Source organism: Dioscorea cayenensis, chromosome 6 (assembly GCF_009730915.1).
Source record: "Dioscorea cayenensis subsp. rotundata cultivar TDr96_F1 chromosome 6, TDr96_F1_v2_PseudoChromosome.rev07_lg8_w22 25.fasta, whole genome shotgun sequence".
NCBI classification, from domain to species: domain Eukaryota; kingdom Viridiplantae; phylum Streptophyta; class Magnoliopsida; order Dioscoreales; family Dioscoreaceae; genus Dioscorea; species Dioscorea cayenensis.
Genome location: NC_052476.1, coordinates 4,696,815 through 4,711,795, shown reverse-complemented (window position 1 = coordinate 4,711,795; position 14,981 = coordinate 4,696,815). Strand labels below are relative to the sequence as shown.

The following is a 14,981-nucleotide window of genomic DNA, read 5'->3' as shown; positions in this document are numbered from 1 at the left end:
TGAATTGAACAAGAACTCCCTAACATTGTGTCTTTATAGCCTATCTTTTGCTTCCCTTTTTACTCTTTAAAGCATTCACAACCTATATGCATAAAAGAACACCAAATACACAATATGAGACATAAACCACAGTAAAAATGATGCTCAATGCATGTAAAACATATATAAAAATATGTCTACTCAAGCACTTATCAGTGGGCCATGTTGTAACTGGGTGTTACAACATCTAACTTTGGAAGATGTCCAAGTTAGGAAGTCGCAGAGAATTTTTTTTTTTTAAAAAAGAAGGTTTATTTAGACGTCGGTTCGTCTATATAAGAGATCATGCTTGAAGATTTAGGATGAGCTACCAAGCAAAAAGACCCTTGGGTGAGGGTTGAGGAGTGTAGGAATCAGCTAATCGTAAGGGGATATTCTTTGTCTTGAGAGAGTGAGAGAGTATCGTACTCTTTATTCTTAAGCCTCTTTTAGTGAATTGATTTTCTGGGCCTGAGCCTCCAGATGTAGGCAAGGTTGTGCCGAACTGGGTTACCAATTTGCTTGTCTTCTTTTTTTTGCATGATTGTATATGTGTGTCAACTCTTCAAGTGAGTTTTTGAGTGATTCTCCTTATCACACCACCCACCGGAACCATCAGGTACTCGAGCGTATAGTTGTAGGAGGGAGTAGGAGGTCTTAAGTTGGCTTCGCTTTGAAGCAAGGCTCAGGAGAGGAGGTTAGGCACTAAAAGAAGAAATAAAAAGTGCAGGAGATGGAAAGGGTGATAAATACACAATAAATGTATGTTAAACTGTTTTTATTGTGGATTGTGGAGTGGATTGGTTGCCCTACTGCTTATGAATTCTTCTTTGTGGTTAATTAATCTAAAGAGACAATACTGATAGCTTTTGGATCCTAATCAGAGTGGAGGAAGGCTTATAAATCAAAAGCAAAGGCGACGTCAAGTCAAATCACGACGTTGTTGATTTCTGAAAGCCCTTGAACAATCATAGCAAAAGGGTTTTTTTAATAAAAGCTTCTCTCAACCCAAATTATTGATTGGAAACATCCCACACCCTATGCTACACCCATAGGATATATATACTTTTTGCCTCTTATCTTCATCATAAGATCTTAGTCAAATAATAAGATACACCTTATTGTTTTTCATACCCTGGTATTGACTATTAGCTGTAAGTTTCAATTTGGATTTAATTTTACTGGATGGACTAGCATTTTGGGTAAACTAGAAAAAGCAATTAAATTAATATTTTTCATAACGGAAAAGCATAATTGACAATGTAAATACGGAATAAAGCATTAAAAAAGTCAATAATAAATGATAGACGCAACTCTAAATTTTTAAAACATTAAAGAGTCAAATATTTGGAAAAGTTTTGTAAAATTGAAAATGGACACCAAATGCTAAGTGGCTACCAAAAGTCCATGTCATTTGCACCAGTAGAAGGTGTTATGTTAGCATTCTGGCATCCATGTTAATACATCTTCGCCGGAATGCCTCAAATGTCATGTCGGTGCAATCAGATTGAAAGTTAGTGTCCATTTTAATACAAATTGAAAGTTGGTGCTCAAATTAAAATAAAAACAAAGGTTAGTACTCAACTAAGAAAATGCTTAGGTGAATTTTCAAGAGTATAAAGCCCAAAACCCATATTACTATTATAAAAAAAATTATATGTAAAAGCTTTAAGGGAGGAATAAAAAAAAAATTGTTATGGCTACCAGCCTACCTCCATGTGCATGCTTGTTCTTGAGATTTCTTTTTATCTTTCTTTTTTAATATATATATATATATATGGGACATAATTATTTATTTATTTTTTATTTTTTTGCTTTTTATTTTTGCCACCACCATACATAAGAGTGGATTTTATTACATCTCAAGTTAAAAGTTAAATTTGAATTCTTCCTAACTTAAAGGTGAAAGGTTCTTGCTTACCCACATATGTTAAAGGAAATTAATATTGTTTGTTGATGTGCTCTTTTGTTGTCAAAATAAGTGGAAAAAAATATTGTGCTCTTGTCTAATTCAAGAAAGATAAAACAATTTAAAAATAAAATACACATTAAAAGGAAGAACATTTCAAAAACTTTATTGTTTCCTAATTTTGCAAGATTGGATGGAGGTTTTTTTTTTTAATTATGTGGTTTCTTCAATTAATAAAAGAAACAAAACCATTAATTAATTTTTTTTGTTTTTTGAATAATAGGCAACAAGTGCTTACGAATATAAACAAGACTCTAACAAGATTAAAACCCCGACGCATGTCAGATGTACAAGACAAAAAAATAATATAAAAATCCCTTGATGAACAAAGATATAAACAAAGACGGGAACAATACTACTGAGAGAGGGATTTGAATCCATAATCTCCCCCTTTATACTTTTGACGCTCATACGATTTTCGGGCTTATCCAATCATTGGACAAAACCATTAATTATGCTAACTCTTTCTTTTTTAACAAGAATAAAATCATCAATTTAGTTAAGAATTTTCCAAGTAGCATAAAAAATGATTTTAAACATGATTTGGTTTGATTTTCATGATTGTAAGTTTTTTTAGTGGAATTTTAAGAGGAATTAATAAAAAAATTATTTTAATGTCATAGGGCCAGCTTTCAGATGAAAAAAAAATAATTTTTCTTGCCAAATAATGAAAAATTAATAACATTAACTAGTTTAAAAATAAAAACCGATGTTCCTATTTTACAAAAACTAGAAAAATCACAATTTTTAATTTTTTCTTAAAAACTAATGGCTCATGCACAATAACCCACATAATATTAATTTTTGACTAACATACGACAATATAGCTTTTAAGTCAACAATTTTCTTACATTTTCGATACTAAAACTCGAGCATTGTAACACCTCTTTAAAATCACACATAAATCTTTGTTTAGAAACAAAACCTTCTGAAATATCTCTTTAAACCTTTACAGCAGAACTTCTACTCCATTTTCATCAAAAGGTATTTGGACTATCCCTATATATGTTAACATTTAATATGAGGTCTCTTCATAAAAATGCTTTTCAACAATCAAAATTAAAGCAATGAACCTAAAAACTTAATCAAAGCTAAATAAATATGTTTTAAATTCAAATGTGTTAGAAGATGGTTACTACATTAATCAATAATATAGTATTGTACAAATCTAAATTAAATAATATACAATGAATATATATATATATATATCTATACACACAAAAATGCATCAAAGTTGTGGGATTTCTCACCAACTGCATCCATGACATTAACTCTAAATTCTAAACATAAAAAAAATCATAACTAAATAAAATAAAAAAAACATAACAAACATGATGAGAGGAGATCACAGTAACGTTGCACACATGTACCAATTAAAAAGTTGTTCTTTATGCACTATGGGGTGGTTTGGTTGGGGATAATATTTGATTACCCCTAACCAAATGACTGAGTAATCTTATATCACCTCATTTGGTTATATAAAATGAGAATATTTTATTGTTAATTTTGTAATTTTAGTTATAATAATAAAAATAAAAAAATATTGATTAAAAAATAATAAATATGTGTGATCTCAAATTTGGGGTCATCCACCCCCCACCCCTAAATTTGGGGCATGATTTGGGGGTGGGTTGGAGCCAAGGTCCCCAAATTTAGGTCATTTCTAATCTACAACCTCAATTTTTGTCTCAAATCCCAAATTTGGTTATGCTACAGTAAATTATACTTCAACCACAAACCTGAAAGTTTACATCAAAAAATTATATTCTCACAATATTCCTTACACATCTTTTTTTTATTACTATTACTATTTAATACAATAATACTTGAAATTAATTATTTTTAACAATGATTTAATTAAATATTTATTACAATTTAATATTTTACTAATAAAAATAATTTAATAGCTCAGTTTATTATCGATGAAAGTGTATACAGTATTATCAATATTATTATGAATGTATTTTGTTTTAAATTTATAGTGCATGTGTCTTTCATTGCTTTTAATATATTTTTAACTATTGCAGTTTAATTAACATAAATTGACTAGTTATAATTATATTCATGAATTATTAACTTTTTAATTTTAATTACAATAATAAAAAAATAAAAAAATATTGATTAAAAAAATATATAGTGCTTGATCCCAAATTTGGGATCATTCATCCCTCAAAACTCTAAATTTGGGGGTAATATTTAGAGGTGGGTTGGAGTTAACCATGACCCCAAATCTGGGATTTGGAATAATTGTAGGAGATGCCCGCCTAATATTAAAAGCTCACACAAATGACCTACACGTAGAATTCTTCTATATGATATTTAATTTTGTAATAAAAAATAAACACAACAAGCACTCCAATATTTCAACCAATTAAAAATCCTCCATTTCATCAAGAGACTAGCAATAGAAACCTTCCACGTGTTACGCCAAATAACAAGTCAGAATTTCTGGTCCCCATAGGAACTATCATGCAAAAATGGAACCAATGCCAGAGAATCCCAACACATGAAACCCTAGCCATGGATCTCTACAAAGAATGCTCGGTGATCCCTTATCCCCAGTTTTCTCTACACCTCGTAATCCTTCAGATCACTCACCATTGCGAAGCTCATAATCCCTTGCTATAAGCTGATGCCACTTACGGAGCCTGACCCGGAGGTTCCATCTAGAGGCAGATCGTTCTTGATCCAGACTCCGCAAGATCGAAATGTACTCTCCCATATTCTATGCGGCTTACATCGCCACCCCGCTCAATCTCGTGAAGTGCAACATACCGGTGAGATTTTAGTCTCGTTTATTTTATTCTTTTGGTTGATTTTGCTTTTGTTTCTTTTGGGTGGATTTGTGATTTTTGTGCTTGTTTGGATCTTGAGAAAGTTTTGATCTTTGATAGTTTTGTTTCATTGCTGAAATTCCTTTTGGTGTTCACTTCTTCAGCCATTTGTTTTGTTGTGATTAATCAATGTTTTCTTTATGACCTTTATTTAATTATGTCATTCCGTGCTGTAACTTGTTGAAATTTGGGAAAGAATTTGAAAGCTGTGTTCTAATGTTTAGGAATTATTGGACATGATCCAAAGGCTATTGATTCGCACCAATTTTTATTTCGGTGCATTTTATTACTTATTGAATTATGTCTAGATGAATTAAAGGTTTCATTGGCTAATGTCAAATTATGAAAATTAATTTAAGTGATGAGGAGAATTTTTTTTTAATGCATATTGTAGGATAATTATCGAATACTTTTTATTTCCTTTGCAAATTAACATGTTCTCAGTTATCTATTACTAAATACGAAATTGTGACAAAGCTGTGTTATTTATTATTTTATTTTGTGTTTACATTATAAATTTGTTCTTAGCTTTTTGGGACAAAATCTAAGATGCTCACTATCAATATAGAATAAACAGGTTAATGTGTAATTAAAATTGAATCTAAGCTTTTCATGTAAATTTTCCCTTGCTATCTTAATGGAATAAACTAATAGATTAAACTCAGTGTCCATACTATTATTTTGAATCATGTTTGTTTTGTGTGATCTATTTGTATTATTGTTTTAAAGGAATAAAGATCATTGGTGTCCCATTTACATTTGTGTAATGCTGGATTGCTCATTGATGTTTATTCATCACTTGGCACATGTTACATCATTTATGTTCACCCCATTACAAAAAATCTCCTATGTTGCTTTTAGATTGATCCAACAAAGTACAAAAGCATTTCATCTGTGTTTAGGGTCTTGCTAAAAGAGCAAGCCTTAAGAGGTTGCTTTAGGGGCAGGGTGCCTACCTTGCTGGGTGTATAGTGCTCAGGGTGCTACCACTAAAGTGATCTTTGATGTGGCTCTTTGTCCATTGGTGGCCATGAACATCCACGTTCAAATGCAGCCATGATTTGCTAGGGGCATGTCTGATGGTGCATTGAAGTGTGTAAAGTCAGAAGGTGCCTTAGGGTATGGATCTTAGTATCAAATATTATTATTTTGCATAAATGGTTCTTTTTTATTAATTTAGTCACTACTTTTCATTTTGAAACTTTAGGTTGTCTAATGGGCTGGTTACACCTTGGAGTCATTATATTCCTTGTAATCTTATTATCTTTGCCTTTTGTCCTTTACTAGAGTCAATATCCATAAAATTATTAATCGAATTATGTGACATATTTTATTTGCTAAAATGAATTATGTTAACCAATATGCTTCAACTTCCCCTTTTCTTGTGAATGCTAACTAAGTTAGACAACATTGATTTTGATTTTCATAATAATTTTTCCATTGCATTCTATGCCTAACCTAAATCAAATCTGGCTTCTCACTAGATTGAAATCAAGATAAACAAGTATACGATTTCACTAATTTGGCTCAAAGAATCTGTTATAACCTGTATATGACCTAAATTATCTACCGTTGCTAAATAATTATAGCTGACTCTTAGACGGGCTCTTGCGCTAATGTCAATGCATTAGTTTTGTGTTGTTTGGTTTAATAATATTAAGATAGATGAACTCCCTTTCCTAGTCAAATTGAAAAGAACTAGAGACTAATTTTCAAACTCTCCTTTGTTCATGTTTTCCATCTTTGAGTTCTTTCCATAGATGATTATACATGATTTCCCAAGAGTATTGAATTTTTCTAGTTAGATTGCAAATTTAAAAAATTGGATTTGGATACATCAGTAACTAGTACAAAATTAAAATTCATGTAAAGTTGAAACCTGAAATGCTAATGGATAAAAGTCAACACTAAGTAGCATCGGTGTTATTTTGTATTTAGCAACCACATATAACATAGTAATTCCCCTCTACTAGATTCAGGTATCGTTGGATGCAAAAGAAAACAAGTTGCAAAAGTCTTAGGCTAATGCAATTTTATGTTTGTATTAAGTTTGACTAAAATCTTGTATGATCCCTTTACTGTCTTATTACCCAAGGGGCATTTATAGCTATTGGAGGATCTGATGTTCTGTTAATAATTAATTTGTACCATTATCCATCAGATGATACAATTGGACTTCTGAATTTCTCGTTAGACATAAGAGATAAATGACTCATGGATATCAGACTGAATAATCTAGTGTTATGCTCAGGCCTTTGCCTTAATTTTAACTTTTTTTCCTCACATAGTTCTTCTTGAAACATGACTCTGATTTTTCAAGATTTTATGTGTGCACAGATCAAATTGTCTTCTCTACTTGAGTCTTGTCCAATTGAGTGGAGTTGCACATAATGTACTTTGGTCTACAAATTGCTTAAAGCAATCTAAATCAGATAATAGCTAGAGAAATATATATATATATATATATTAAAGTTTAATTACTTAGTGGTAACACAATAGGGATGCTTATGAGTTTATTGTATTTTTCTAATATCTTAATTGCCATCTAATCACGATGGTTCTAGCACTTGCATATTTACAGATATCATTTCTCTGCAAATTGAACATCTTGAAATTGGTTACTAACTTGTCTACTTGTCCAGCTTGCAATGCCCTACTTTTGACTCTATTGGGCGCATGCTTTTAATTGAATCTTTCTCCTGATTTTTGACATACTTTTTTTAGTGTAACTTTGGGCTCTAATGTCCATATATCTAGCTTTGACTCACCTGTTATCATTTGTCACGTCTCCTTGTTCTTTGTAATCGCACAAGTGTGTCATCTGGATATCCTCATATCATCATTTGTCTGGTTTCTAATTGCTTGAAAGATGCTATTGGTTGTAAACATGTTGCAAAATGTTTGATGAAAGTTTGAACAATAGTATGAATAACAGCTGGGCACTGGGGGCATAATATGTTTTCTTGATTCAATCTAGAAAACATTCCTGCAATTGTAACATAAACACTAATTATATTATATCAGCAGATACAATTATGAAATTTACATCTTTTGGGACTATTGTTGGGATGATAATATGATATACAAGCATGCCATTCCAACACCAAAGGTGGATCAATGCAGTAAAACCTCTTCAGCAGTGAGTGAGCTTTGCATGAGGTTATATTGCTGGGGTTTTCTGTGCTATTGTTTCTCATCCAGCCGACAACCTTGGTTCTTCCCTTAACAATGCCAAGGGAGCAACTAGAAGTGAAGTGAGTATATACTCTCTTCATGCCCATGTCATTGGGTCATGTCACATTTGGTGAAAATTAAATCTCCGAAAACTATATGTTTCTGATTGATCAGGGTGTGAAGAAGCATGGGATGTGGGGTCTATTCACCACTGGCCTTCCTCCTCCCATTGTTATGATTGGGAATACATGATGCCTGCTTAGTTCTGATTTTGTTCCTTGTTAATACAATCTCTCACCGTTACTGAATCTAATACTAGTTGTTTTACATCTCAGACCCACAATTGGTGATGATACTGCTTACTTGACTGAGAATAACTAGTGGTAATAAAGAAGGTTTCTAGTGGTCATAAAATGGAGGCCGGAATTTATAATCTTTTTGCATTGTTTACACCTTTCTGTATCTTGTATTGCTTTCATCATGAATCCGGTTCTCTCATCTTTGATTTATATCTAAACTTTGTATGTAATAGCAGGTGCTCTGCTCTGAATTTAAATGATATATGAAGTTAACTTTATGAGAGAATTTTTGTAATTCATTGATTTTATGGGGGCATACATGCAAAAAACTATGCAATTAACTAATTTCAAGTGTTATTTTAAATTGAAAATGCCTACCTAAAAACAAATAATAATTTAAAAGAAAGTTTTATATCTAATTAGGTTGTCCCATGTACAAGGAAAGAAAATCCTTTATCTAAACACTTAACTAGTGTGGAAGGCTCGTGCTGACGCTACAGGGTTATATATAAAGTTATTTTTTTATTTTTTCAATTTGTTTGTTATTTTATATATTCTCATTGTTCTTTTTTTTTGGGCAAAAAAAATCTAAATATAATAAATATTTCATTTGTTGATAATTGATGTTTATTATAAGCGGTGTAGTAAGTCTTGGAAAAAAAGACCATTTACTTTATAAGCATTTATTCATGCATTAAACATATGAAAGAGTTGTTTAAGTTTTCTATTGTCCACTCAAAATAGCAAAACAAAGGGGTACAAAATGAAATATCTTTACTTCATTCATGGTTGTCATTATGGATGTGCATCAGACACAGTTGTGTGTTCAACATCGTCATCCATGGCAGCAGACAGGTTGAGGTCGATCAGAGTCATTACCGATGGGTTTTTGGGAGATGAATTGAATTTGAAAGGTTTTTCGGCATTGTTCTTTGATGAGTCAACTTGTAAAAGAATAATTTCATAGTTAATTTTTTTTTCATTAAGTCATGTGAAGTTGTTAATTGGGAAGATATAATAAAAAAAAGATGCTATAGTCACTAATGCATGAATAATTTAGTGTTACATTTGCTTTTAAATGATAATCGGACTAAATCAATTAGTTATGTATTTCATTTTGTATTTATTAACTGATATACAAGTATTATCATTATATGTGATTATTTTTTTTTCATAAATCATGGTTAGCCCAAGTTGCATTTGTAGTAAACTTGATATTTTCACATATAGGTTGTAGTTTACAATCGGTCATATTTGTCTATAATGTTGTTTTTAATTATATCTTTATATTTAAGTAGGAATTACATATTTTTGGGAGTGTTCCAGTTGCTCAGAGTTCCAATTTAGTTTTGATGGTACTTCTTCATGACATGGGTAGTAGTCCAGTCATTTCAGTAGAATTTTTCACACATTAGTAATAAATATCAAGAAATTCATATTTAGTAAAATTTTTTCAAAAACATCTGTAAAACTTACCTCGAGTTTATCAATTATCTCCTTTGTATTTGAAGCGTAGACAATGATATGGTGTGCACTTTGTTTTATGAAACCTTCCTCTATAGCTTGCTCAATAAAGGAAAGTAATGAGTTGTAGTATCCATCAATGTTTCAGCAATCCAATCTACAACAAAGCATAATTTAGTCATTTTTTTTTGTAATTATCATTGTGTAAGTGTATAATTGGAATCACATTACTGGCTTATTATGTATGCCTAATTGTGCCCACGTAATTACTTCAAAAAGGTTCCTCAAGGGTCCCATAACCTCATGCATAATAATTACACTTGACACGAGTGGTTTTTTTTTTGTTATTTATTTAAAGGGGGGAAACTATAATAGTTATCCAATAGTGATAACAAAATGAAACATTGCATAGTGAACAACATTTTTTTCGTTTTTTTGTGATCCAAATTAGGTATAACTAAATATTATCACATGTAAAATACAAACCAGGCATAGCAATAAAGGCATCAGAATGTAGGCTCATTTCTGTTTTCCTCTAGTGTATATTTTCAATTGGTTTTAAATATGCTATAGTGACACCAGTGATCTGACAATAAAAACAATAATGTATAAAGAATAACCATTGATATCTATGGTTTGAGGTTTTGTTTCTTGAGAGTTTGTAATATACAAATAAAAAAATCATTTCCATACCTCTTTATCCATTAGAGCCTTGGGAATCACACTAAGTAGATAGATATAAGATTTAGTTAATATCTTCAGAAGTTTTTTATGAAATGAATGGACTTTCAATAATTTTTTTTAAAAAAACATAAACCATACCCAAGAACATGCCTTCAACCATCAAAGACAGTTTAAGCAATCAAGCCCATTAATCCAATATTACCTCCTCCGTATACCAAATCAATATTTTTCATCACCTGAAGTGCGAACATTTGAATATTTTTCATTTATTAATTTATGTTTAAGAACAATGACAGAGAAAAAATATAGCAAGGAAGAGAGAGTGATGAAAAGAGAAATAAAAACAAACTAAAAGGAAGAAACCAAACCAGTTCTTTGGCAAGATCAATGGCAGCATCCTAGTAACTCTTTTTATTTCCTAAGCCACTACTACAAAAAACACAAATTGTCTTGAATTTGGATGTACTCATTCTCTCTTTGTCCTTTTGCTTTATCAACACTGCAAATTACAGTAAATTTATATCATAAAATTAAGTGGGAGAAATGAATAGCATAATAAGGAAGGATCACTTAAAACTGCAAGAATGATATGCATTTTTTAAAAAAACAATTGTTTGACAATTAAACAATCATAATAAGGAAGGATGAGAAAATAGGACCTTGGATGGATTAACATTTACAAACATTGGAGGATGGAGTGTTGTTGGGGAGGATTACTCTAGCTTTGTGTTTTTTTTTTTGTTGGGATAGCCACAACTACCTCACAAATGAATATATAGAGAAATGGTTGGTTTGGGTTGTTCTACTTTAATTATTGATATAATTTTTTAAATGTATTTTTTATATTATATTTTTGCATCTAGTCAAAGATATCAATCATGTTTTGTCGGTCCTTCTTAAAAGAAGAGTAGATTTGGTTTATATTTCTACATTTTTAACTTCATAAATAAATAAATATCATGTTAAATGTTTAAAAAATTGGGTGTATATATATAAATATATATAGCTATTTTGTGGTTATTAGATGGTTGTTATTAATAACTATGTGTAATGTATTTATGAGAAGGAAAATGATTGAAAAAGAGGGACTAAAGGGGATGTTAGTTCCGTTGGTGTGGTTTGTGGGTTTAAAGAACATCAAACGCTCATAGAAATTTCACACAAACCATACAAAAAGAGACATACAAGATTGGTAACCCAGTTTGGTGTTAACTCACCTAAGTCTGGGGGGCCAAGCTTGGAGATAAACAATCCACTAAAAGATGTGAAAATACATGAGTACAAACACTTTGTCACTCACTCTCCCAAATAAAAGATTACTACCCTCTCTAAATTGTCTAGTGCCCACACACTCTCCTCCTCATGAGTCACACCCAATCGCAGAGTAAGGTAGATTATATCGACGCCTCAACGTCCCAAATATAGTCCATACCTCTTTTAACTATTGCAACTCTTGTTGTAACACAACTTGCAACATGGCCATGACTGCTGACTTGACTGAGTTCTAATTACGTTGCAAATGACCTCAAGACCCATCAACCTTCCCAGTCATGCTTAGTCTGAGTTGGTGCAGTACGATCTCCCAATCTTGATTACTGGCAACTAGTCTACCTTCTCAGTTCATCACCACGCAGCTCCCTCGCAAGTGGTGCACGTCTTTGTGCGTCTTCACAAAACTTTCCAAACTTGATCTTTCAATTCACCCAAGTTTGACCTTCAAATCTTCCCAAGAATAAATCTTCAATCAATCATTCCGATCATGCCAACAATAAGTATGTCTTCAATCATATCCTTAATAGTTTTCAATCATTGCTATTAAGGTTCTTCAAATCATACCTTTAATATAATTCAATTATACTATTGATAGGTATTTCTTCAATTAAGCTCCATCCATATTTAGTCTTCAATCAAATCACCTAAATATGGTCTTGATATGATCTTGTCTTCAAGTTGTAAGACATACCAAAAATAGCTTTACTAAAACCTTCAAGATATTTGCCTCCAAGCCAAGACTCCTTGCCATATCATCATTTATGCCACGTTACAAAAGTTGTCATGTCACCTTGACTAAGTGTCAAATCATACCAATTATAGTGCATTGCACTAACAGGGGTTTTTTTAAATTTTGGGAATTATTAAATCCATGAACTTTGATAAATTATTTTGTTATACAATTTATTTTGACAATGTATCTTGTTGAATTATTGTACAACAATTGCATAGTGATATAATACCAACTGTAAAAAAAATGATGATTATAAATAAATAATTAAAAGTTGTAAGTATATATTGTGAATAATTTTCATTATATATTAAAATTGGCTAAATTTTGGCTACATTATAGTTGTTAAAAGAGAAATAATTTTTATTAACATAAAAATGTTTCATATATGATAAGGAACAAAAATTTGAATTTATTTTCTAAGATTTGATAACTATTTGAATTGAGATTAATTGAAGAGCATGGGAAATGTTAAGTCTTTCAAATGTATGCAAATTAGTCAAAGACATATCATGTATGATTTGTTGTTCATAGTAGACAATCAATCAAAGTTTTTTTTATTTTTTAATAAACAACTTTTAACAATCGTATTAAACGTAGGCTATGATTTGTCTTTAGTTTTTTTATAAAAAAACTAATATTTGATAATTGCATTTTGGAAAGAAAAATAGAAAATAAGTTTTGTAAATTTTTTTTGCTATTATTATCTTATAATTTTAAATTCCAAATTAAAATATTATATTAAGAAGAGAAAAAACAAATAACGAAAGCAATTTAGTAACTAAATATTGTTAGGACAAGGCAATGCATTGTATATATACATATATAATTTCTAAAAACTCAATGAGAAACTTAAAAAACAAAGTCAAATACAAATTTCAAAAAACATAAAATAAAATAAAATAAAGTAATTTATTTTTATGTCTATACATGTATGAACGACAAAAAAACTATTAAACAAAATATGGAAAAAAGGGAAAATAAAAGAGAAAAATAGGAGCGCAATATACTATAATAGATTACAAACCAATAATAATCTTAAAAGGTGTCATGAATGGATTCCCAAACTCAAATTTGGTTTTCTTACTAATTTTTAAATATGTTAATAGTTTTTAAGTTTTTTTTATAAAAAACAAAGCATAAAAAATAGGAAACGAATAAAAACAGATTGCACTTTAATACTACCAAAAGCTAGCAAACCCTAAAATTTTGGATCCCGATGAGTAATTTGGAGATCTCCACTCATTTGTCTTCTTGATTGAATGAGAGTGATGAATAAATATATTGTGTTATAACTTATAATGGGTAAAAACCAAATTAATTCTTAGGCGTGGATCTTGACTTTTATATCCATTTTTTAATTAAATTAGGTTTGAATAAAAAAATATGGGGTTCCTTCCATTCAAAGCTTATCAAAATCACCCACTTTGTTTTTTTATTTAAAATTTTTAGGGTAGAGGGTGTGGTAAAGTCATAATGAGATTTTATAAACAAATGTGAGAGAAATTATAGATAGACTGAAATTACAGAAAAGAGAATTCTTTTCAGTTTTTCCAATGATTTTTCCTTACATTCCCTCACAAAAAAACCTTCAAAAGGCTTGGTTTCTTTTTTATTCATTAATTTTGAAAAAACTTACCTAGTTTATATTATCAAGTAAGTGCAGAAGAGTTTTCATGTGAGTTTCCATCAAAACAGGATTTCGGTAGATTAAAAATTTACTCTCAATAGACATAGAGGATGTTTCTGTAAAATCATATATTTACATATATAATAATATTTGGAAAATAAAATAGATCTTAATCAGATCATGTTCTCTCCCCAGACATGAGCTTAGTGGTGTCAATTGGGTCGTGCCCAGCCCAAGCACGGTGCTACAATACCGTGCTTGGGCTTGGCATGACCCAGAACCCCGGCCGTGCTAGGCTAGGGTTCCGTGGCCCGCTGGCCGTGCCAGCACGGCCCGCAACGGTCAATAAAGGGCCAAATGGCCCAAAACTCCATAATTCAAATTTTTTATTTTTATTCCTTTTATGGGGATTAAAAATTTAAAAATTTGAATTTATTTATTTATTTTTTGCTTTGTCGGAAAGACACTTTTACCCATCCCAACAATTAGTTTTATAGATATTTTAATCTTTTTGGAGACTAAAATTAACGTGATACACCTTTTATTAATATGATGGAGAATGAGAATGTAAAATTATAAATTAGTTGATAAATTAATTGATAATTTGTTGAGAATGTAAATTTATCTTTTATTAGTTTTCTAACTTTTTTTTCAATTTTTTCTGAATTTTTAAAATTTATTGTTATTTTTAAAATTTTATATTAAAAATAATAAAATATTAATGGGTGGGCCGGCACGGCACGAGCCCACCCAAAGTGGGCCGTGTCTCGTGCTGGACCGACCCTCCCATGTTGGCAAGCTGTGCCAGCCCGGGCACACACAGTGTCCAAGCCGCCTTGGGCCTAGGGATGGCAAAACGGAACCAACCCGATCCATCCCGGCTTTGGGCTTGTGATGGAACATCATC

At 30.9% G+C, this 14,981-nt stretch overlaps 1 long non-coding RNA gene across 1 annotated transcript; it reads left to right on the top strand.

The window, feature by feature from the left end:
- The first annotated feature begins 4,437 nt into the window (after window positions 1-4,437).
- LOC120263007 lies at window positions 4,438-8,572 on the top strand. The gene is made up of 3 exons (XR_005537022.1): window positions 4,438-4,764; window positions 7,849-8,075; window positions 8,170-8,572. It is a non-coding gene; the product is annotated as an uncharacterized LOC120263007 (long non-coding RNA).
- The last annotated feature ends 6,409 nt before the right edge of the window (window positions 8,573-14,981 follow it).